This window comes from Phyllobates terribilis, unplaced genomic scaffold (genome assembly GCF_046119375.1).
Source record: "Phyllobates terribilis strain yellow unplaced genomic scaffold, ASM4611937v1 Scaffold_8__6_contigs__length_399053987, whole genome shotgun sequence".
Classification (NCBI taxonomy): Eukaryota; Metazoa; Chordata; class Amphibia; order Anura; family Dendrobatidae; genus Phyllobates; species Phyllobates terribilis.
The window spans coordinates 355,444,117-355,467,272 of NW_027362768.1; positions in this window are offsets into that span (position 1 = coordinate 355,444,117).

Consider the following 23,156-nt stretch of genomic DNA (forward strand, 5'->3'; position numbering starts at 1 on the left):
GACTGGGCCATAAGAGAAGAAAGCTGCGTGACAACATTTACTGTGGGTGGGAACTCCTTAATCCCTTCAGGACCGGATAATTGTTTGTTTTGCATTTTTTCCTTCCCTTCTTCAAAAAGCCATACATTTTTTAATTTTTCCATTGATATAGCTGCAAGAGGCTATGTAATGTGCTGTAGCTTAAACCCTTCCCAACATATGACATACTGTTATGCCATATGTCATGTTCCTGTAGATGTGCAAAATTTGGACCTGGGCCCCCAACCGCATGTTGGTCAGATGTATGGGCCCTTGTAGCGTTCTAGATCCGATAATGATGCGTGTGTTCGCCCCTGCCTTGGATGTTTCCTGTAATAATCTCCCCCGTCCTATAATAATGTCTCTCATTCTAGGCCCCTTCCTGGTATAATGTTCCCCATCCTGCGCCCCTTCCTGTTATAATATCCCCTATCCTGGGGCCCTTCCTTGTCTAATTCCCCCCTATCCTGGGCCCCTTCCTTATATAATGCTCCCCATCCTGGGACCCTTCCTTGTCTAATTCCCCCCATCCTGGGCACCTTCCTTGTATAATGCTCCCCATCCTGGGACCCTTCCTTGTCTAATTCCCCCCCATCCTGGGCCCTTTCCTTGTATAATGCTCCCCATCCTGGGCCCCTTCCTTATATAATGCTCCCCATCCAGGGACCCTTCCTTGTCTAATTCCCCCCATCCTGGGCACCTTCCTTGTATAATGCTCCCCATCCTGGGACCCTTCCTTGTCTAATTCCCCCCATCCTGGGCCCTTTCCTTGTATAATGCTCCCCATCCTGGGCCCCTTCCTAATATAATGCTCCCCATCCTGTGCTCCTTCCTTGTCTAATTCTCCCCACCCTGAGCCCCTTCCTTGTATAATGCTCCCGATCCTGGGCCCTTTCCTGGTATAATGTTCGGTCGTTCTTTTCCAATACATTAAATAAACAAAAATAAATGATTCTTCTTACCTTCCTCCGCTCCCACGACATGCGGCGTCTTCTTCTGTAGCTGATTTCAGTGTGCCGGCACAGGCAGCGCATGACGCCACTTCCATGCGTCGCTCTTGACTGGCACGCCAACATCAGCTACCGGCCTTTGATTGGCTGGCGGCATGCATTGCAGCTCAGGGACCCGGCATGTCCCTGCGCAGCAATATACTTCAGCCGGATGTGCGTCCTCAGACTGTGGATGTGCCATAAATACAGTTATATGAAAAAGTTTGGGCACCCCTATTAATCTTAAGCTTAATGTTATAAAAATTGGTGTTTTTGCAACAGCTATTTCAGTTTGATATATGTAATAACTGTTGGACACAGTAATGTTTCTGCCTTGAAATGAGGTTTATTGTACTAACAGAAAATGTGCAATCTGCATTCAAACAAAATTTGACAGGTGCATAAGTATGGGCACCTCACCAGAATAGTGACATTAATATTTAGTAGATCCTCCTTTTGCAAAAATAACAGCCTCTAGTCGCTTCCTGTAGCTTTTAATGAGTTCCTGGATCCTGGATGAAGGTATTTTTGACCATTCCTCTTTACAAAACAATTCCAGTTCAGTTAAGTTTGATGGTTGGCGAGCATGGACAGCCCTCTTCAAATGATCCCACAGATGTTCAATGATATTCAGGTCTGGGGACTGGGATAGCCATTCCAGAACATTGTAATTGTTCCTCTGCATGAATGCCTGAGTAGATTTGGAGCGGTGTTTTGGATCATTGTCTTGCTGAAAGATCCATCCACTGCGTAACTTCAACTTTATCACTGATTCTTGAACACTATTGCCAAGAATCTGCTGATACTGAGTGGAATCCATGCGTCCCTCAACTTTAACAAGATTCCCAGTGCCGGCATTGACCACACAGCCCCAAAGCATGATGGAACCTCCACCAAATTTTACTGTGGGTAGCAAGTGTTTTTCTTGGAATGCTGTGTTTTTTTGCCGCCATGCATAAAGCCTTTTTGTATGACCAAACAACTCAATCTTGGTTTCATCAGTCCACAGGACCTTCTTCCAAAAAGATATTGGCTTCTCCAAATGTGCTTTTGCATACCTCAGCCTACTCTGTTTGTGGCATGCTTGCAGAAACGGCTTCTTTCGCATCACTCTCCCATACAGCTTCTCCTTGTGCAAAGTGCGTTGTATAGTTGACCGATGCACAGTGACACCATCTGCAGCAAGTTGATGCTGCAGCTCTCTGGAGGTGGTCTGAGGATTGTCCTTAACTGATCTCACCATTCTTCTTCTCTGCCTTTCTGATGTTTTTCTTGGCCTGCCACTTCTGGCCTTAACAAGAACTGTCCCTGTGTTCTTCCATTTCCTTACTATGTTCCTCACAATGGAAACTGACAGGTTAAATCTCTGAGACACCTTTTTATATCCTTCCCCTGAACAATTATGTTGAATAATCTTTGTTTTCAGATCATTTGACAGTTGTTTTGAGGAGCCCATGATGCCACTCTTCAGAGGAGATTCAAACAGGAGAACAACTTGCAAGTGGCCACTTTAAGTAGTTTTTCTCATGATTGCATACACCTGGCTATGAAGTTCAAAGCTCAATGAGGTTACAAAACCAAAAAAAGTGCTTTAGTAAGTCAGTAAAAAGTAGGTAGGAGTATTTAAAACAAGAAAATGATAAGGGTGCCCATATTTATGCACCAGTCAAATTTTGTTTGAATGCAGATTGCACATTTTCTGTTAGTACAATAAACCTCATTTCAAGGCAGAAACATTACTGTGTCCAACAGTTATTACATATATCAAATTGAAATAGCTGTTGCAAAAACACCAATTTTTATAAAACATTAAGCTTAAGATTAATAGGGGTGCCCAAACTTTTTCACATAACTGTATATGAGATGGGAATACCACTCTGAGTCTATGATTGATCCAGAGATACAATAATGAACATGAATCCTTATATATCACGGATCTTGCAGCCGCCTTTGCCTGGTTGGACATAAGTGTCGAGACGCAGTTATAAAAGGAATCCAATTTGTCCGCTTTAATCAACTGCAGGGCATCTTGATTGGCAAATAGATTGATCACTTTGGGGTACCAAGTGTTCAGCAACTTTTCTTCTGTCTTGGCACAAGCCAAGGATACGCTGTTCCTCAGGGATTCACATTCTACAGGACCCCTGGACCTGACAAAGAATAAAGCACTTTATCATATTAAACCTGACAGGGCACACCTGTGAAGTGAAAACCATTTCCGGTGACTACCTCTAGAAGCTCATCAAGAGAATGCCAAGAGTGTGCAAAGCAGTCATTAAAGCAAAAGGTGGCTACTTTGAAGAACCTAGAATATAAGACATATTTTCAGTTGTTTCACACTTTTTTGTTAAGTATATAATTCCACATGTGTTAATTCATAGTTTTGATGCCTTCAGTGTGAATGTACAATTTTCATAGTCAAGAAAATACAGAAAAATCTTTAAATGAGAAGGTGTGTCCAAACTTTTGGTCTGTACTGTATATATACACACCCATATACAGTATACATATATATACACACCCATATACAGTATACATATATATACACACACATATATATACTGTATATATACACACACATATATATACTGTATATACACACACACACACATATATATATACTGTATATACACACACACACACATATATAGCTACAGGGCCCCGCTGCGTCCTCTGTGTCTCTGTACAGATATAAGTGTAACACGTACTGGACCCAGCACAGGTGACAGTCTGCCATAGAGCTGACGTGCAGTACATACACTGTGCTATGGGGGCGCTCACCTGTGCGGACCCCGCGCTCCGGCCGCTACTTCTCTGCTCATATAAGGTCTCTCTTTCTGCCATTAAATGATTCGGTTGTCATGGCAGCGGAGTCGGGGCGTTGGTAGGGGGCGTGTTTGGTATAGGGCAGATTGGGGCGGGGCTGTCATGCAGTGCTTGTCTCATCGCTGTAATTTCCTGCTGATGCCACCTGGTGGACAGCATTGGTCAGTACACGCTGAGAATGCTTACATGGTGGGGGAGGGGCAGCTTATATATGTACTAGCTGTTGAACCCGTTCAACGCCCAGGTGGCTAGCATTTTTATTGGTATATGGTCTCCCATGCTGGTATGTGTGGTATGTGCTGCCCCCCTCCTGGTATTTGTGCTACCCCATCCTGTCCCCACCATCCTATTCTGGTATGCATGGCACCCCTCATCCCTATTCTGGTATGCATGGCACCCCTCATTACCAATCCTGGAATGCATGGCACCCCTCATCCCTATCCTGGTATGCATGATACCCCATCCCTCATCCCTATCCTGGTATGTATGGTACCCCATCCCTCATCCCTATCCCGGTATGCATGGCCCCTCATCCGAATCCCGGTATGCATGGCACCCCTCATCCCCAATCCCGGTATGCATGGCACCCCTCATCCCCAATCCCGGTATGCGTGGCACCCCTCACCCCCAATCCCGGTATGCGTGGCACCCCTCATCCCCAATCCCGGTATGCATGGCTCCCTCACCCCCCAACCCTGGTATGTGTGGTACCCTTCACCCCCCAACCCTGGTATGCGTGGTACCCCTCACTCCCCAACCCTGGTATGCGTGGTACCCCTCACCCCCTCAATCCCGGTATGCGTGGCACCCCTCATCCCCAATCCCTGTATGCGTGACACCCCTCATCCCCAATCCCTGTATGCGTGGCACCCCTCATCCCCAATCCCTGTATGCGTGGCACCCCTCATCCCCAATCCCTGTATGCGTGGCACCCCTCATCCCCAATCCCTGTATGCGTGGCACCCCTCATCCCCAATCCCTCTATGCGTGGCACCCCTCATCCCCAATCCCTGTATGCGTGGCTCCCCTCATCCCCAATCCCGGTATGCGTGGCTCCCCTCATCCCCAATCCCAGTATGCGTGGCTCCCCTCATCCCCAATCCCTGTATGCGTGGCTCCCCTCATCCCCAAACCCTGTATGCGTAGCTCCCCTCATCCCCAATCCCGGAATGCGTTGCTCACCTCATCCCCAATCCCGGTATGCGTGGCTCCCCTCATCCCCAATCCCGGTATGCGTGGCTCCCCTCATCCCCAATCCCTGTATGCGTGGCTCTCCTCATCCCCATTTCCGGTATGCGTGGCTCCCCTCATCCCCATTCCCGGTATGCGTGGCTCCCCTCATCCCCAATCAGTGTGCGTGGCTCCCTCATCCCCATTCCCGGTATGCGTGGCTCCCCTCATCCCCAATCCCGGTATGCGTGGCTCCCCTCATCCCCAATCCCAATGTGTTCAGTGTCTGCGCATACCGCGATCTCCGGCGCCATACACCTCCTCTTACCTGTAACGGCTGGATGCCTGCTTCTGTCTGGAGCCAGACTGCGCGTCACGCATGCGCAGTCTATCGAGGCTTCAGACAGGGTTACGCATCCCCGGTTATATTACAGATATAGACAGTCACAATGCAGCTAGGGGTGTGTTCACACAGTGGTTTTTTTTAACTTTTTTTTCCACATTATAAAACTCAGTGTTGCCAGGAAAAGCATTGCATGTATTTTTGATGTATGCCTCACACAAAATACATTTTTGAAGATTTTTTTTTAATCTTCCATCCTATACTCGGGCACTGGCTGTATATTGTTGTGGCCCCGGGACTTGCTTAGATCCGCTGGGTGGCATTGCCAGCTACACTGCAGTAAATGGGTGACCTGAAATCCCACATTTGTCCTGTGACCAGTTAGGGACTGTTTTTTGTTAAAGAAGGGGCTCGTGTTATAAATCCCAGACAATCCATTAATGGAGTTTCCAGTAGTATAATAATGATGATTTATCCTGGGGATGGGTTATCAATATCAGATCGGTGGGCTCTCACACGCGGCATCGGCTCTACCCATCAGCTGATTGCAGCGCTTAAGTGTAAATAGTGTGAAGATTGAACATCACCGCTCCATTCACTGTACTGCGGGTCCTGCAGATCAGCTAATATTCATGTAATAGGAGCTGATCTGCAGCACCAGGGAGCGGCCACTACACAGTGAACAGATCAGTGATGTTCAGCTCCTCCACACTGTTTACATCTGACCTCTGCCGAAGCTGCAAACAGCTGATTAGTGGAGGTGCCGTGTGCTGGACCCCAACAAATCTGATATTAATGACCTAACCAGGGGATAGGCCATCAATATGTTTGTCCTGGAAAATCCCTTTAAGGCCCACCTGCACATACTATATATATATATATATATATATATATATATATATATATATATATATACAGTACAGACCAAAAGTTTGGACACACCTTCTCATTTAAAGATTTTTCAGAATTTTCATGACTATGAAAATTGTACATTCACACTGAAGGCATCAAAACTATGAATTAACACATGTGGAATTATATACTTAACAAAAAAGTGTGAAACTACTGAAAATATGTCTTATATTCTAGACCTGAACCCTATCGAGATGGTTTGGGGTGAGCTGGACCGCAGAGTGAAGGCAAAAGGGCTAAGCATCTCTGGGAACTCCTTCAAGATTGTTGGAAGACCATTTCCGGTGACTACCTCTTGAAGCTCATCAAGAGAATGCCAAGAGTGTGCAAAGCAGTCATCAAAGCAAAAGGTGGCTACTTTGAAGAACCTAGAATATAAGACATATTTTCAGTTGTTTCACACTTTTTTTGTTAAGTATATAATTCCACATGTGTTAATTCAGAGTTTTATATATATATACAGTTAGGTCCATATATATTTGGACAGAGACAACATTTTTCTAATTTTGTTTCTAGACATTACCACAATGAATTTTAAACAAAACAATTCAGATGCAGTTGAAGTTCAGACTTTCAGCTTTCATTTGAGGGTATCCACATTAAAATTGGATGAAGAGTTTAGGAGTTTCAGCTCCTTAACATGTGCCACCCTGTTTTTAAAGGGATTAAAAGTAACTGGACAATTGACTCCAAGGCTATTTCATGAACAGGTGTGGGCAATCCCTTCGTTATGTCATTCTCAATTAAGCAGATAAAAGGCTTGGAGTTGATTTCAGCTGTGGTGCTTGCATTTGGAAGGTTTTGCTGTGAAGTAAACATGTGGTCAAAGGAGCTCTCCATGCAGGTGAAACAAGCCATCCTTAAGCTGTAAAAACAGAAAAAACCCATCCGAGAAATTGCTACAATATTACGAGTGGCAAAATCTACAGTTTGGTACATCCTGAGAAAGAAAGAAAGCACTGGTGAACTCATCAATGCAAAAAGACCTGGGCACCCACGGAAGACAACAGTGGTGGATGATTGCAGAATAATCTCCATGGTGAAGAGAAACCCCTTCACAACAGCCAACCAAGTGAACAACACTCTCCAGGAGGTAGGCATATCAATATCCAAATCTACCATAAAGAGAAGACTGCATGAAAGTAAATACAGAGGGTTCACTGCACGGTGCAAGCCACTCATAAGAATCAAGAATAAAAAGGCTAGACTGGACTTTGCTAAAAAAAACATCTAAAAAAGCCAGCACAGTTCTGGAAGAACATTCTTTGGACAGATGAAACCAAGATCAACCTCTACCAGAATGATTGAAAGAGAAAAGTATGGCGAAGGCGTGGTACAGCTCATGATCCAAAGCATACCACATCATCTGTAAAACACGGCGGAGGCAGTGTGATGGCATGGGCATGCATGGCTGCCAGTGGCACTGGGTCACTAGTGTTTATTGATGATGTGACACAGGACAGAAGCAGCCGAATGAATTCTGATGTATTCAGAGCCATACTGTGTGCTCAGATCCAGCCAAATGCAGCCAAACTGATTGTCCATCTGTAGTATGAAACGACGACCAATGACCCAAAACATAAAGCCAAAGCAGCCCAGGAGTTTATTAAAGCAAAGAAGTGGAATATTCTTGAATGGCCAAGTCAGTCACCTGATCTCAACCCAATTGAGCATGCATTTCACTTGTTAAAGACTGAACTTCAGACAGAAAGGCCCACAAACAAACAGCAACTGAAAACCACCGCAGTGAAGGCCAGGCATCAAAAAGGAGGAAACACGACGTCTGGTGATGTCCATGAGTTCAAGACTTCAGGCAGTCATTGCCAACAAAGGGTTTTCAACCAAGTACTAGAAATGGACATTTTATTTACAATTATTTAATCTGCCCAATTACTTTTGGTCCCTTTAAAAACAGGGTGGCACATGTTAAGGAGCTGAAACTCCTAAACCCTTCATCCAATTTTAATGTGGATACCCTCAAATGAAAGCTGAAAGTCTGAACTTCAACTGCATCTGAATTGTTTTGTTTAAAATTTATTGTGGTAATATCTAGAACCAAAATTAGAAAAATGTTGTCTCTGTCCAAATATATATGGACATAACTGTATATGGCAAAGAGTGGGAAGGGGTTAGTCACAGGCTCATAAAACGGACAAACAACACGAATATTGGTTCTATTTTTTACACATTTGGGGTAGCCCTTAAGAGGGCCATTGGGTCAAAGAGAGAGAGAGAAGAGAGAGGGGAGGGAGAGATACCGGGAGATACCAAGAGAGAGAAAAAAAGAGAGAGACCCAACCAGTGCAAGGCTAAGCCGGGAAGGCGGCAGTGGCTATTTATACCCACTCCTGATCTCTGATTGGTGGAAAATCTGGGTGTGGCTGCTCTCCTATTGGTGGAAAATCTGGGTGTGGCTGCTCTGTGATTGGTCAGCATTATGACCTCACAGTGGCGATGACTCATACCTCCTGGGTGGTTCTTCTGGGCGGTTCTGTTTTCTGACTGGTGGAAAGTCTAATCAGCATTATGACCTCACAGTGGCCGTGACTCATGTTTCATGGACTGTTCTATCTGGGTGACCTGAAACATGCTGATCTCTGATTGGTGGAAATTCAAGTCATCTTCATGACATTATAATCGGGAAAAATGAATATCCAATTTACTTAATATAAATGACCAGCAATGCTGTTCTCTGATTGGTGGAAATTCAAATAATTTTCATGACATCACAATCAGCATGTTATTGCTGCCGAGATGTTCAGTTTTTTTCCTAATTTTTCATACGTTTTATCCTAATTTATTAGCGCATATATACCACTCATTCCTACAATCAAAGCATCAGGAAACCACTCTGAAATGAACTATACACAAAATACCAAAAGATATATCAGATTATTAATGAGCAAATAAAAGACACAATCACATAAAAATAATTTTTAGAAAGGTGTAGAAAAAATGCTGTGAAGTAAGAACGCTTCAAAAATAGAAATGTTAATGATTTATTTAATAAATTAACAAAATACTAGTGAATGAACAAACGAAAAATCTAGATCCAATCAATATTTGGTGTGACCAACTTTTCACTTTAGAACATCATCAATTCTTCTAGGTACATGATGCGCCCCCTGGGGCAGTGGAGTACTTGGCGCTGGGTTGGTCGGTTCTTTTAAGATAGTCACGGTGGCGTGACCCAGTCCGTGGCCCCGGGCGGTCAATAATAGAGGGGAATAAAGCCCTTGCGTAGATCAAATTTCACTACGGTGCCCAGCACTCTCACACCCCGTTCGGCAGGTTTGGCCTTCCGGGCCAGTGCCTTGGCCCTCATATTCCTCTCCTCCATGGCCTGCCACCTGGTCTCTCCCTCCTTCTCCTCCACTTCCCACGTTCAGATCTGCTGCAGGCAGAACTCTTCCTGTTGCAGGGCCTCCTCCGGTGTCTCCTTCACTTGGGCCTCCCCAGGGAACCCCATTAGATCGCCTTCCGGGTTCTCCCACCTGTACTCTACCCTTCCTGTACAGACGGCCCAGGGCGTTGGCGCAGGTATTAATGGGGCCCCTAGCCGATCCTCTACGTGTGCAGACCAGTCCCACGTGGCGCTTTTGTACACCCAGCCGGGTGCAGGGGCTGCGGGTGGCCCCAGGGGTCCGATTAGGGTCTCCTCAGCTACTGGGACAGGGGCATTACCTGCTGCGGCTGCCTCTCCAGTGCTGCGCGTCTCCTTCTTCTTAGTCCCCTCCGGGGCTTGGGCGGTAGCTGCAGGCCACGAAGCTGACCACTGCCGAGTGATCTTTTCTAGCAGCATGTCTTTCCATCTCTCTACTGCTGCCTTCTGGGCCTGCTCCATTTGCTGGCCCAGCTCCTGCATCTCGGTCTGCAGGAACCCCAGATCTACCAGGGGTAGTTGTTTCAGGACTCTTCCAGGTTACTGGGGGAGTCTTCTGCCTCCATGCAACTGACTGGAGTCTGGTTGCCGTTTCCCCCCATTACACGTACCGGGTTAGCTGTGACTCCTCCGCAGCCGCACGTGTATCTGCCCTTCTCCCAGGGCTCCTTCCTTCCTCTCCCATTTCGTGGGCGAATATTTCCCATTTCACTGTCGGCCATACCAGGAGGCGGATCCCCCTGGCGGATGGACAAGTCTATTAATATGGCCATCATTGCAAGGAGCGGGCATGGCTTTTTGTGCCATTCGGCGCCCCCAGGGGCCGTGGAGTACTTGGTGCCGGGCCGGTCGGTTCTTTTAGGATAGTCACGGTGGCGTGACCCTGTCCATGGCCCCGGGCGGTCAATAACAGAGGGGAATAAAGTTTTGGGGATAAAGTTTCGTGATGCCACCACTGGCCGCCACTGCTGTTCAGATCCACTGGGGCCGTTGGTGACGCAGCAGTGATGGTTCAGCTCTCCACGGGTAGAGCTAGGCGCAAGGGTAGTTAAAGAGGTAGCTTGGTTGTTGGTGTAGTGCAAGGCAGGTGACGCAGCAATTAAGTCAAGGACACAGCGGGGTGCAGTCTTCAAGTTTTTACTCACAGTACTTATGATGTTCCAGGTTACAACTGCCAGCAGGTAATAACAGCCCACCGAATCCTGTGTCCTCCAGGGAAGTGATCCAGCCAACTCTCAGATAACTTGGGTGCACTTAATCGGGACCCCCTTCTTGTGTACCTTTCCCGGGTAGTCTTTCTCTGCGCTGGCTCTCGCCCTCCTGCCCTGCGCTTCGCACACAGTGTCACGAGGCAGTGGCCGCGGGCCTTGTGGGCGACGTCCTCTCTGTCCCCTTGGTCCTATATGGCCACCTTTTCAGCGAATGTGTGTGGTTTTGGCTACGGCACTTAGAGATACCGCAGCCTCCGGTTTGCTAGCTGAGTCTTGCAGTCCTCCACTAGTCTGGGGCCGGTCCCCTACTGCGACCTGATCCCTTCTCCTGAATACAATCGGCTTGAATTCGGGCGCACAAGTGGACTCCGCACTTCCTGTGCCCCTAAGATCGCTTCTCTGTCTCTGGAGCCCTTCTATGACTCACTCACTCCTCTCATTCTCTCTCCTACTGGGCCCCTCTGACTGGGCCCTCACTCTGTCTGGACCCTACTCTTCAATACTGTCTGTCATGTGACCCACGTCACTAACTGTCACTCTACGTGGTCCCCTCTACCTTCAGTCCTTCCTTGTGTGCTTCCCTAAACTCATAGGCGGATTATAATGAGGTCAATCTGGGCTACCGCCCGGGGCCCGGATCTGCCATGGGGCCCAGGGCTCCCAGGGCTAGATTGGCCTCATTATAATGTGTGACAGGAGGGCCCAGGAGTCGGAAGATAGAATCTGCTCTGTAAAACTGCTGTGTCAGGCGGCGCTGCCAGGATGACTCACCAGCTGCTGACTGTGTAAGTGCAGGAGAGGAGGCTCCGCCCACCGGCTCCGGCCTCCAGCAGATACATACATACAGTACAGACCAAAAGTTTGGACACACCTTCTCATTTAAAGGTTTTTCTGTATTTTCATGACTATGAAACACCAAGGTTACTTACCGGTAGCCGGTTTTTCCTGAACCCATGACAGCACACCTTGAGAGAGGGATCCGCCCCACCAAGGACAGGAAACCGTCTGAAATAAAATGGCGGTACCTCTCCCTCGCTTCAGTTGGATTACAGAGCATTGAGAGGACCTCCAGAAAAGGTTAGACACATAACCAACACCTACAATATATATATATATAATCACCCAAAATGTAAAGTGCTTCACCAGGGTGTGAGAAAGACAGGGGGGGGAAACTACGGGTGCTGTCATGGGTTCAGGAAAAACCGGCTACCGATAAGTAACCTTGGTATTTTCCCCTCACCCATGACAGCACACCTTGAGAGAATTTTGGAGAATATGAGCACCCTAGAGAGGGACCACCGCCTGAAGTACCCTTCTCCCAAAGGTAAGGTCAGAGGAGGACAGATCCAACTGATAGTGCTTGTAGAAGGTGGATGGTGCAGACCAAGTAGCAGCTTTACATATCTGGTCAATCGAGACATCTGCTCTCTCTGCCCAGGAGGTTGTGACAGCTCTGGTGGAATGAGCTTTAATACCGTCCGGTGCCGGAACACCTGTAGATATATAAGCTAGACAAATGGCCTCCCTAAGCCACCTAGCAATAGTTCCCTTTGATACCCCGTGACCTTTCCTACTCCCCTGAATGGCCAGAAACAAGGACTTGTCCTTCCTCCACTGACTAGTCATGTCTATGTACTGTAATAATGCCCTTCTAACATCTAGATTGTGGAACCTAACCTCCCCGGGGTTTTTAGGGTTACTGCAGAAAGAGGGAAGTACAATCTCCTGATTACAGTGGAATCTGGATACAACTTTTGGAAGGTATGCCGGATCTGTACGCAGGACGACCCCGTCCTCATGATTTTGGGTGTATGGGGGATCAACAGAAAGGGCCTGCAGGTCACTCACCCTATGGGCAGGCGTTAGGGCCACTAAGAGGATGGTTTTGAGGGTGAGGATCTTTGGAGAGATAACCTGCAGGGGTTCAAATGGGTCGCCAGAGAGTGCATTTAAAACCAAATTCAGGTCCCAGCTCTGGAACAGGATTTAATGAATCTAGAGACCCATCTGTTCCCTGCCAGGTTATAATTATAGAGCGCCCCAAGGGCGGACACCTGAACTTTAAGTATTCCCGTAGCCAACCCTAGGTCACGTCCCTTTTGTAAAAACTCTAGGACTTCTCTAACTGGAGGTTTATCCGACAATGGGGAGTCTATAAAATCCAGGAATTTTCTCCAGATTCTGGAATAAATTTTAGTTGTTATGGGCTTTCTACTACCCAACAGGGTAGAAACTAGGCCTGGTGAATACCCCCTATTGCTCAGTAACAACCTCTCAAATTCCAAGCCGCCAGATGGAAACCTTTGGCTTGTGCATGGAATATTGGCCCCTGGATGAGAAGGTCCGGCCTCTCCGGCAGGACTCAGGGATCTGAGACCGACATTAGGCGAAGCAGGGAGAACCAGGGTCTTTTGGGCCAAAAGGGGGCTATTAGAATTATCCTCGCCCCCTCCTCCCGAATTTTCCTCACAACTGCCGGGATCATCACTATCGGTGGAAACGCGTAGGCCTTCCTGAACTTCCAGAGAATGTGGAGAGAGTCTACAGCATAGGGATTCTCTGTTGGATTTAGTGAACAGAATCTCTCCACCTTCCTGCTCGCCCTGGTGGCGAACAAATCTATGTCCGGTGACCCCCATAGCTGGATAATCTGTTGGAAGACTATCGGGTTTAGAGCCCACTCTCCTTGTCTTAAAGTGTGGCGACTGAGGAAATCTGCTCTTGAATTTTCTACCCCCCGGATGAAAAGAGCACTGACGGATGGAAGATATTGTTCTGCTAGATGCAGGATCCTGTTTGCCACTAACATAAGGGAGCGAGATCTTGTTCCTCCCTGGTGATTTATATACGCCACTGTCGTCCGATTGTCGGACCTGATCTGGACATGGCGACCCCGTATGTGGGGAAGGAAGCCTATCAGGGATTTCTCCACTGCCAAAAGCTCTTTTAGGTTTGATGACGATTCTTTTTCGTGACGTAGCCAGAGCCCCTGAACTGAGAGCTCTGCCAGATGACCCCCCCAGCCGGAGCCACTTGCATCTGTTGTAATTGTGTGGTTGACTGTTTTGGACCATTGTAAGCCTGCGGTCAGATTCTCCCTGTTTGTCCACCAGGAGAGGGAGTTTACTGTCTCCAAAGAAAGAGAGTAATCTTCCTAAATGTCCGTTGAAGGATTTCTGAGCCGACAGAACCTCCCACTGAAGAAGCCTCATATGACTCTGGGCCCATTGGACTGCCGGGAGACAGGAAGTCATGGAGCCTAGTAGGGACATTGCTTCTCTCAAGGACATCACGGGAGACCTTATGGCCCTTGAGACCAGGCTGATTATTTTGCAAACCTTGTCTTTCAGGAGGAAACAGGATTGGTGTTTGGAATCTAGGGTCAAGCCCAGAAAGATCTGAGTCCTTGAGTGGGATAGCTTTGATTATTGAATATTTATTAACCACCCCAGGTGATGTAAAGCTGTCCTGACCTCTAAAAGTTGAGAGGAACAGTGGTCCTCCGATTTCCCTATTATCAGAAAGTCGTCCAGATAGGGAACAATCACCATGTTCTTGATTCGGAGAAAAGCTGTCACCTCCGCTATAACCTTTGTAAATACTCTCGGTGTTATCGAGAGTCCAAAAGGTAGGGCAGTGAATTGGAAATGTCTCAATTGCCCTTGGATGAACAGGGCTACCCTTAGGTACTTCCGGTAGTCTGGATGGATTGGGACGTGATAGTAGGCATCTTTTAGGTCGATGACCGCCATGAAACAATTGTGGTGTAAGAGTTTCACTGCAGAGTTCACTGATTCCATCTTGAAAGTCTGGGTGATTATCAGCTGATTTAGACTTTTGAGGTTGATAATGGTCCTTAAGGACCCATTTGATTTTTTTATCACAAACAGGGGGGAATAAAATCCCCGTCCCCATTGTGAAACTGGAACTTTGTGAAGGACCTGCTTGTTGACTAAGTCTAATACCTCTGATTCTAGAGCCATCCGCTCCTCCCTGGACTTCCTCCTGGAGGTGATCATGAAGGTTCGGTGAGGGACCTGACAGAAGCGTATCTTTAGGCCGTTCTTTATGATATCCAACACCCAGGGATTTGAAGTGATGGCTTCCCAAGCTGGGATAAAATGGGAAAGCCTTCCCCCGACCTCTAGCTTCGCGTCATTGGGGAGATTTTTTGGAACTGGAGGATGGTCCGCCAAACATGTAACCAGAGTCCTTTTTGGATCTGGCCTCCCATCTTTTCCTTTCTCCCGGAGGGCGACCCCAGTTAAATCTCTTCCTCCGAAAATAGGACCTTTTTGTTTCCCCCGTGAACCCTGGGAAACCTCTCTTTCTGTCACCAGCCTTCTCCAAAAGCTCGTCCAGTTTTTGGCCAAACAAAAGTTTACCATCAAAAGGAAGAGAACAAAGCTTATGCTTAGATTGTAGGTCTCCTGGGCAACCCTTGAGCCACAGGGCTCGTCTGGCAGCATTAGACAAATTCGCCGACCTTCAGTTTAACTGAATCCACTGAGGAGTCGGCCAAAAAAGCAGATGCTGCTTTTAGCAAAGGCAGATTGGAGAGGATTTTATCTCTGGACATCTTTTTATCCTTGAGCTGGTCTCCTAATTGCTGAAGCCACACCATAAGTGACCTAGCGACACAAGTGCCTGCTACTGCTGGCTTCAGGCCCCCTGCCGCTGCTTCCCAGGTGTGATGCAGGAAGGAATCTGCCTTCTTATCCAGAGCATCCTTTAGGCTGCCTGAATCTTCCAGGGGTAGGGACGATCTTTTGGATGATCGGGCGACAGACCCGTCAACTTTAGGAATTTTGTCCCAGGACTCAGAGACACTATCCTCGAAGGGGTACCTCCTTTTAGAGGATGAGGGCAATACCCCTGATTTCTCCGGCTTCCTCCATTCCCGGTCTATAAGGGTCTGAATTTGGGGATTCATTGGAAAGGAGCGTCTCTTTTTTTCCTCCAGGCCTGCGAACATAATATCTTCCAGGGACCTGGCTGCCTTCTCCTCCCTCAACCCCATGGTAGATCTGACCGCTCTGACCAACTTGTCAGTATCCTCAATAGGGAAACAGGGCCTACCAGTGTCTGATGAAGAGGAGGATGCCGAATCACTGAGGCAAAGATCCTCTGACTGGGATTATAAATCATAGTCGGAGGAGATATCTTTATGGGATCTCTTTTTCCCCTTTAGAAAGCCTTTCAGGGAATCCTGCACCTCTGAACGGATTACGGACCTCAAATTAGAAGCGAAATCCAGGGTGCTCTCCGCTATCGTTTGGTTAATACAGCTTGCACAAAGCTGTTTCTGCCAATCTATGGAAAGAGGGGCCTGGCATAAGGCGCAAACCCTGTGCTTCTTTTTGGCGCTACTCTTCTTAGGTTCCTAAGGAATGAAGCACATAATAACTTTCCATTACTATTAAGTGACATTCACGAAGATCACTCACCCCTGAAGTCACAAAAGGGTACCGGATTTGGAGGCTGTGGCGGGACATAAGACGAATCCCTTCTGGATGGCCCTGAAGCGTCCGACACCTTACTCCTCCAGCTGCCGCTGCGGTTGCTGGAGCGGCCGTCCGTGTGCGAGGTGTCCGACTGCTTCTTCCGCTGGCATTGATGCAGTGGAGGGGTCAGCTGCTGCTGCTCCTGGCTATCTTGGCCTGCCATAGCTGCTACACCCGAGCTTGAGTATAAGCAGCGCTTATCAGGAGCCCCCTCACCTTAAATAGGGCACATCCGGACCTCCTCCAGTCCATGTGTCCTCTCCCCTCCTGACACCCACCGGCCGATCTTTGAAAAAACCGGCCGGCAAGCGTTTACAGGGCGCCGCCATCTTGGTTCCGGGTGCCGCCCCCGACGTCATCGGGCACGCCTCTCCCAGCGTGCACCGCGCCGTGACTTCAGGCGCGTCATACCCGGAGGACGCTGCTCCCGGCTTGCGACCAGCCAGGAGCCTGCGGCAGGAAGAGGACACAGCAGCGGTCTGCGGGGAGCCGGAGACCTCCTCACCGCCTGCGCCTGCTCGGACACGGCTCAAGGGAACCGCGGACGGCGCTTCTGGGACCCAGAACCCTGTGCACAGGCAGGTGCCCGCTCTTCCACACCGGAAAGGGCCCAGGTAAGAAGACACCTTTCTTCAGACAGGTTCCCATCAAGGACAGGAAACAAACTGAAGCGAGGGAGAGGTACCGCCCTTTTATTTCAGACGGTTTCCTGTCCTTGGTGGGGCGGATCCCTCTCTCAAGGTGTGCTGTCATGGGGGAGGGGAAAAATTGCACATTCACACTGAGGGCATCAAAACTATGAATTAACACATGTGGAATTATATAGTTAACAAAAAAAGTGTGAAACAACTAAAAATATGTCTTATATTCTAGGTTCTTCAAAGTAGCCACATTTTGCTTTGATGACTGCTTGCACACTCTTGGCATTCTATTGATGCAAAGCAAAAGGTGGCTACTTTGAAGAACCTAGAATATAAGTCATATTTTCAGCAGTTTCACACTTTTTTGTTAAGTCTATAATTCCACATGTGTTAATTCATAGTTTTAATGCCTTCAGTGTGAATGTACAATTTTCATAGTCATGAAAATACAGAAAAATCTTTAATTGAGAAAGTGTGTCCAAACTTTTGGTCTGTACTGTATGTGTATGTATGTATATGTGTGTGTGTATGTATCTATGTCTATGTATTTGTGGACCATCAGAGGGGCTCACTCGCTGTCGTGGCCCGGGCCGCTTCCCCGGCATCTGTGTAGGACCGCCGGCACTTCACCTGACATCGCCGTGAGCTGTGCGGCTGTGTCTGGTATCAATGACACGGCAGGGATGACACTGCGCCTATAATTGTGCTTGTGTATTGCCCTGCCTCGTCATTACTACCAGACACAACCGCACAGCGCACGGCCATGTCGGGTGAAGTGCCGGCAATCAAGTAGCACCAGAGGTCCTACACAGATGCCGTAGAAGCAGCCCAGGCTCCAACGGCGAGTGGGCCTCTCTGATGGCCCAGGGCCATGTCTGTGACCTGCCGGCGGCCCTGCACTGAGACATACCTGAGGAGCTGCTGGACAGGACAGTTTTATGTGTTTATAAGATACTAGATGGTGGCCCGATTCTAACGCATCGGGTATTCTAGAATATGTATGCGGCCGACCGGTCGCAATCAGCAGAACGTTGTTTAAATTTGCCACCAAAATCGCTGATTGGTCGCTGCCGGCAACCGCGACCAAGCAGCAAAACAGTGTTTAAATTTGGCGGCAATATCGGTGATTGGTCGCGGGTGGCGGCCGCGACCAATCAGCCAACTGTGTTAGTGAGGACCGGAGAGCTTGTTTAAATTTGGCGATAAAATCGCTGATTAGCCGCGACCGCGACCAATCAGCAGAGCGGGGTTTAAATTTGGGGCCAATAATGCTGATTGGTTACGGCCGGCGACCGCGACCAATCAGCAGAGCGGTGTTTAAATTTGGCGCCAATGTCACTGATTGGTCGCAGCTGGAGGTCGCGACCAATCAGCAGAGCGGTGTTTAAATTTGGCGCCAATAATGCAGATTGGTCGCGGTCGGCGGTCGCGACCAATCAGCAGAGGGGTGTTTAAATTTGGCGCCAATATTGCTGATTGGTCGCGGCTGGCGACCGCGACCAATCAGCAGAGCGGTGTTTGAATTTGGCGTCAATAATGCTGATTGGTCACGGCCGGCGACCGCAACTAATCAGCAAAGCGGTGTTTAAATTTGGCGCCAATAATGGTGTGTGGTCGCGGCCGGCGACCGTGACCAATCAGCAGAGCGTTGTTTAAATTTGGCACCAATAATGCTGATTGGTCGCGGCCGGCGACCGCGACCAATCAGCTAAGCGGTGTTTAAATTTGGCGGCAATAATGCAGATTAGTTGCGGCCGGCGGCCGCGACCAATCAGCAGAGCGTTGTTTAAATTTGGCGCCAATCTCGCTGATTGGTCTAATCAGCAGAGCGGTGTTTAAACTTGGCGCCAATCTGGCTGATTGTTCCCGGCCGACGGCCGCGACCAATCAGCAGAGCATTGTTTAAATTTGGTGCCAATCTCGCTGATTGGTCGCGGCTGGCGGCCGCCACCAATCAGCAGAGCGGTGTTTAAATTTGGCGCCAAAATCGCTGATTGGTCGCGGCCGCCGGCCTCGATCAATCAGCAGAGCGTTGTTTAAATTTGGCGTCATAATCGCTGATTGGTCGCGGCTGGCGGCCGCGACCAATCAGCAGAGCGTTGTTTAAATTTGGCGCCAATCTCGCTGATCGGTTGCGGCCGCCGGCCGACCGCGACCAATCAGCAGATCGTTGTTTAAATTTGGCGCCAATCTCGCTGATTGGTCGCGGTCGGCTGGCAGCCGCGACCAATCAGCAGAGCGTTGTTTAAATTTGGCGCCAATCTCGCTGATTGGTCGCGGACGCCAGCTGCGACCAATCAGCACAACGTTGTTTAAATTTGGCACCAATCTCGCTGATTGGTCGCGGTCGGCTGGCGGCTGCGACCAATCAGCAGAGTGTTGTTTAAATTTGGCGCCAATCTCGCTGATTGGTCGCGGTCGGCAGGCAGCCGCGACCAATCAGCAGAGCGTTGTTTAAATTTGGCGCTAATCAGCAGAGCGTTGTTTAAATTTGGCGCCAATCTCGCTGATTGGTCGAGGTCGGCTGGCGGCCGCGACCAATCAGCAGAGCGTTGTTTAAATTTGGTGCCAATCTCGCTGATTGGTCGCGGCTGGCGGCCGCAACCAATCAGCAGATCGTTGTTTAAATTTGGCGCCAATCTCGCTGATTGGTCACGGTCGGCTGGCAGCCGCGACCAATCAGCAGAGCGTTGTTTAAATTTGGCGCCAAACTCGCTGATTGGTCGCGGACGCCAGCCGCGACCAATCAGCAGAGCGTTGTTTAAATTTGGCGCCAATCTCGCTTGATTGGTCGCGGTCGGCTGGCGGCTGCGACCAATCAGCAGAGTGTTGTTTAAATTTGGCGCCAATCTCGCTGATTGGTCGCGGTCGGCAGGCGGCCGCGACCAATCAGCAGAGCGTTGTTTAAATTTGGCACTAATCAGCAGAGCGTTGTTTAAATTTGGCGCCAATCTCGCTGATTGGTCGCGGTCGGCTGGCGGCCGCGACTAATCAGCAGAGCGTTGTTTAAATTTGGCGCCAATCTCGCTGATTGGTCGCGGTCGGCTGGTGGCCGCGACCAATCAGCATAGCGGTGTTTAATTTTGGCACCAAAATCGCTGATTGGTCGCGGCCGGCCACCGCGACCAATCAGCACGGCGTGGTTTAAATTTGGCGCCAATAATGCTGATTGGTCGCGGCCAGCGACCGCGACCAATCAGCAGAGTGGCGTTTACATTTGCCGCCCATATCGCTGATTGGTCGCCGCCGGCCACCGCGACCAATCAGCAGAGCGACGTTTAAATTTTCCACCCATATCGCTGATTGGTCGTGGGCTTCGACGGCGACCAATCAGCGTCGTATTAGTGAGGATCGGGGAGCGGCGCTGCCTGTGCGGCTACTTCCGCTGCGAGAAGCCGGGAGATGAGCGGCTACTCGCAGCAGAAGCATCCCGACCGGCGGCGCCGCTCCCAGGTCCTCCGTTCACACTTGCCCTCCGGAGATCAACGGGCCAAGCCGCTGATCTCCCGACGTTAGCCGCATGGAGGTGAGCGGCGCCGCCTGTCGGGGTACTTGTGCTGCCAGTAGCAGGGAGATGAGCGCCTCGCGCCGGTCATCTCCCTGCTGCATCGCCGCTGACCTCCGTCCGGCAGATGAGCCGCTAACGGCCGCCATCTTTTTCTGAAATCCCGCGTCGCTGATTGGCCGCGGCCGGACCAATCAGCGATGCGGGATTTCCTGGACAGACAGACAGACAGAAAGACAGACAGACAGACGGGATAAGACTATTATATATATAGATGTACGTATGCATGTGTCTGTGCGCATATCTGCGTACCGTGTGCGCATGTCTGCGTACCGTGCGTGTGCACGTGTGCTGGCCCGGAAGCATCACAGCTAGAAGACACGGCCCTGTGTGTGTGTGTGTGTGTGTGTGACACAGTGCGTGTCAGTGTGCGCAGATATCATTGTGTGATATGTCTGTTTATATGTATTTTTGTGTTTCAAATGTGTTTATGGCTATGTGCCCACGATGCAGAAATGCTGCAGATTTTTTCCGCATCTCCCTGGCAGGAAAAATGCATGCGGATTTTACATGCGTTTGTCAAGCGTTTTTGCATGCATTTCCGCATGCGGGTTATCAAGCGCTTTTCCAAGCCATTTTAGCATCACTTGGAAAAGTGCTTGAAAACTTAGTCACACTATATAAATCCATGCAACCGGCATGGATTTATATAGTGTGACCAAGTAATAGTTAAAAAAAAAAAAGAATAAGAATGATAAAAAATACAAATTATACTTACCTTCCGATGGCCCCTGGTCTCCTCAGCGATGCATACGGTGTGTTGGGCGGCTCGCGGTGGTGTGAAAGGACCTTTCATGACGTCATTTAGTCATGTGACAGGTCACGCAACAACCGACTTCATCAGTCGTGTGACCTGTCACATGACTAAATGATGTCATGGCAGGTCCTTTCACACCACTGCGACCCATACAACACACCGGACGCATCGCTGAGGAGACAGGGGACCATCAGAAGGTAAGTATAATCTTTATTTTTTTTATTTTAAATTCTTTTTTTAACAGGTACTATGGTACCCGAGTCTGGAGGAGAGTCTCCTCTTCTCCAAACCCGGGTACCAACTGCACATAAAATAGCATAATATCCACATGTGCACATATGCTCATACGAATATTATGCGATTCAATGCAAGTCAATGGCGGCAATTACGCTGTGTGTCCACAAAATTAATGGACATGCTGCGTATTTTTCCGCAATGATAATCCGCAGCGGAAATTTCCGCAGCATGTGCACAGCACATGTGGATTATCATTGGGGAACATGGGGCACGTATTACCAAGTGTTTTTTAAGCGTTTTCGCTGCGGAAATTCCGCGGCAAAAACGCTTGAAAGACACATAGTGGGCACGCAGTCTATGCATGTATGTATTTGTCTTTGTATATGTCTGTATATGTTTGTTTGTGTGTGTGCGGCCTCATGCTGTATCTGGATGGGCGTCGTGCAGCCTCCGGCCGTGTCTGGGGGGGCGCCGTGCAGCCTCCGGCCGTGTATAGGAGGATTATGTGAAGGCTCATATTATACAGTATGAGACCCTACATACATAGGGGGATGTCAGCATACTTAATTGTGCTCAATATTAAGTCATACAATTAATATAAAAAAATAATTATAATTAATATATTAATATTGTGCAGAATTAATTTCACATGAACTATCACATGATCTATCAAAGGGGGATCATGTGACAAGTCACGTGATACATCAGGTGTGGGTGAGTGTGTGTGTATGTGTGTGTGTGGGGGGGGCACGCCTTCTAAACTGCCCGGGGCCCTTGCTACTCTTAATCCACCCCTGCCTAAGCTACTTCCTCCACCCACCTCTTCTACCTAGTTCCCTCCTCCAGACAGGGAAAGGGACTGTGCTCTCCCTCAGGAGCAATCTCGCCCTGCCCTACTGGAGTGATGTGGTGTTGGATGTGGGTGTGTGGGTCCCAGGTAGTGCTCCCTCCTTACCCGAGAGTGGGGTACCACACCTCTGGCTGAGATGCAGTACCTCTGTGGAGACTGGACCCGCAAGGACAACACATACACCTGCGCAAAGTCAAGGATTTCGAGTTAATATAGTCAGGTGTCTGGTCATACACCATGGCAAGACTGAGCACACCAACAATACACAAGGAAGTTATACTACATCAGCAAGGTCTCTCTAAGGCACAAATTTCAAAGCAGATTGAAGGTTCAAGATGTGTCATTCAAGTACTATTGAAGAAGTACAAAGAAATGGGCAACGTTGAGGTCAGTAGATGCAGTGGTCGGCCAAGGAAACTTAGTGCAGCAGATTTATGACACATTATGTTTACTCTCCTTCAAAAGCGGAAGATGTCCAGCAGTGCCATCAGCTCAGAACTGGCAGCAACCAGTGGGACTCAGCTTCACTCATCTACTGTTTCTACTGTTTAGAGAAAACTGACCAGAAGTGGTCTTCATAGCAAAATTGTGGCGAAAAAGCCATATCTTCCACATCAAAACAAGGCCAAGTGACTTAGCTATGCATTAAAACAGAGAAACCAGGGGGAGGGGGGAATTGGCAGGACGTGCTCTGGACGGTTGAGCCAAAATATGAAAAACTAGATGGTGGCCCGATTCTAATGCATCGGGT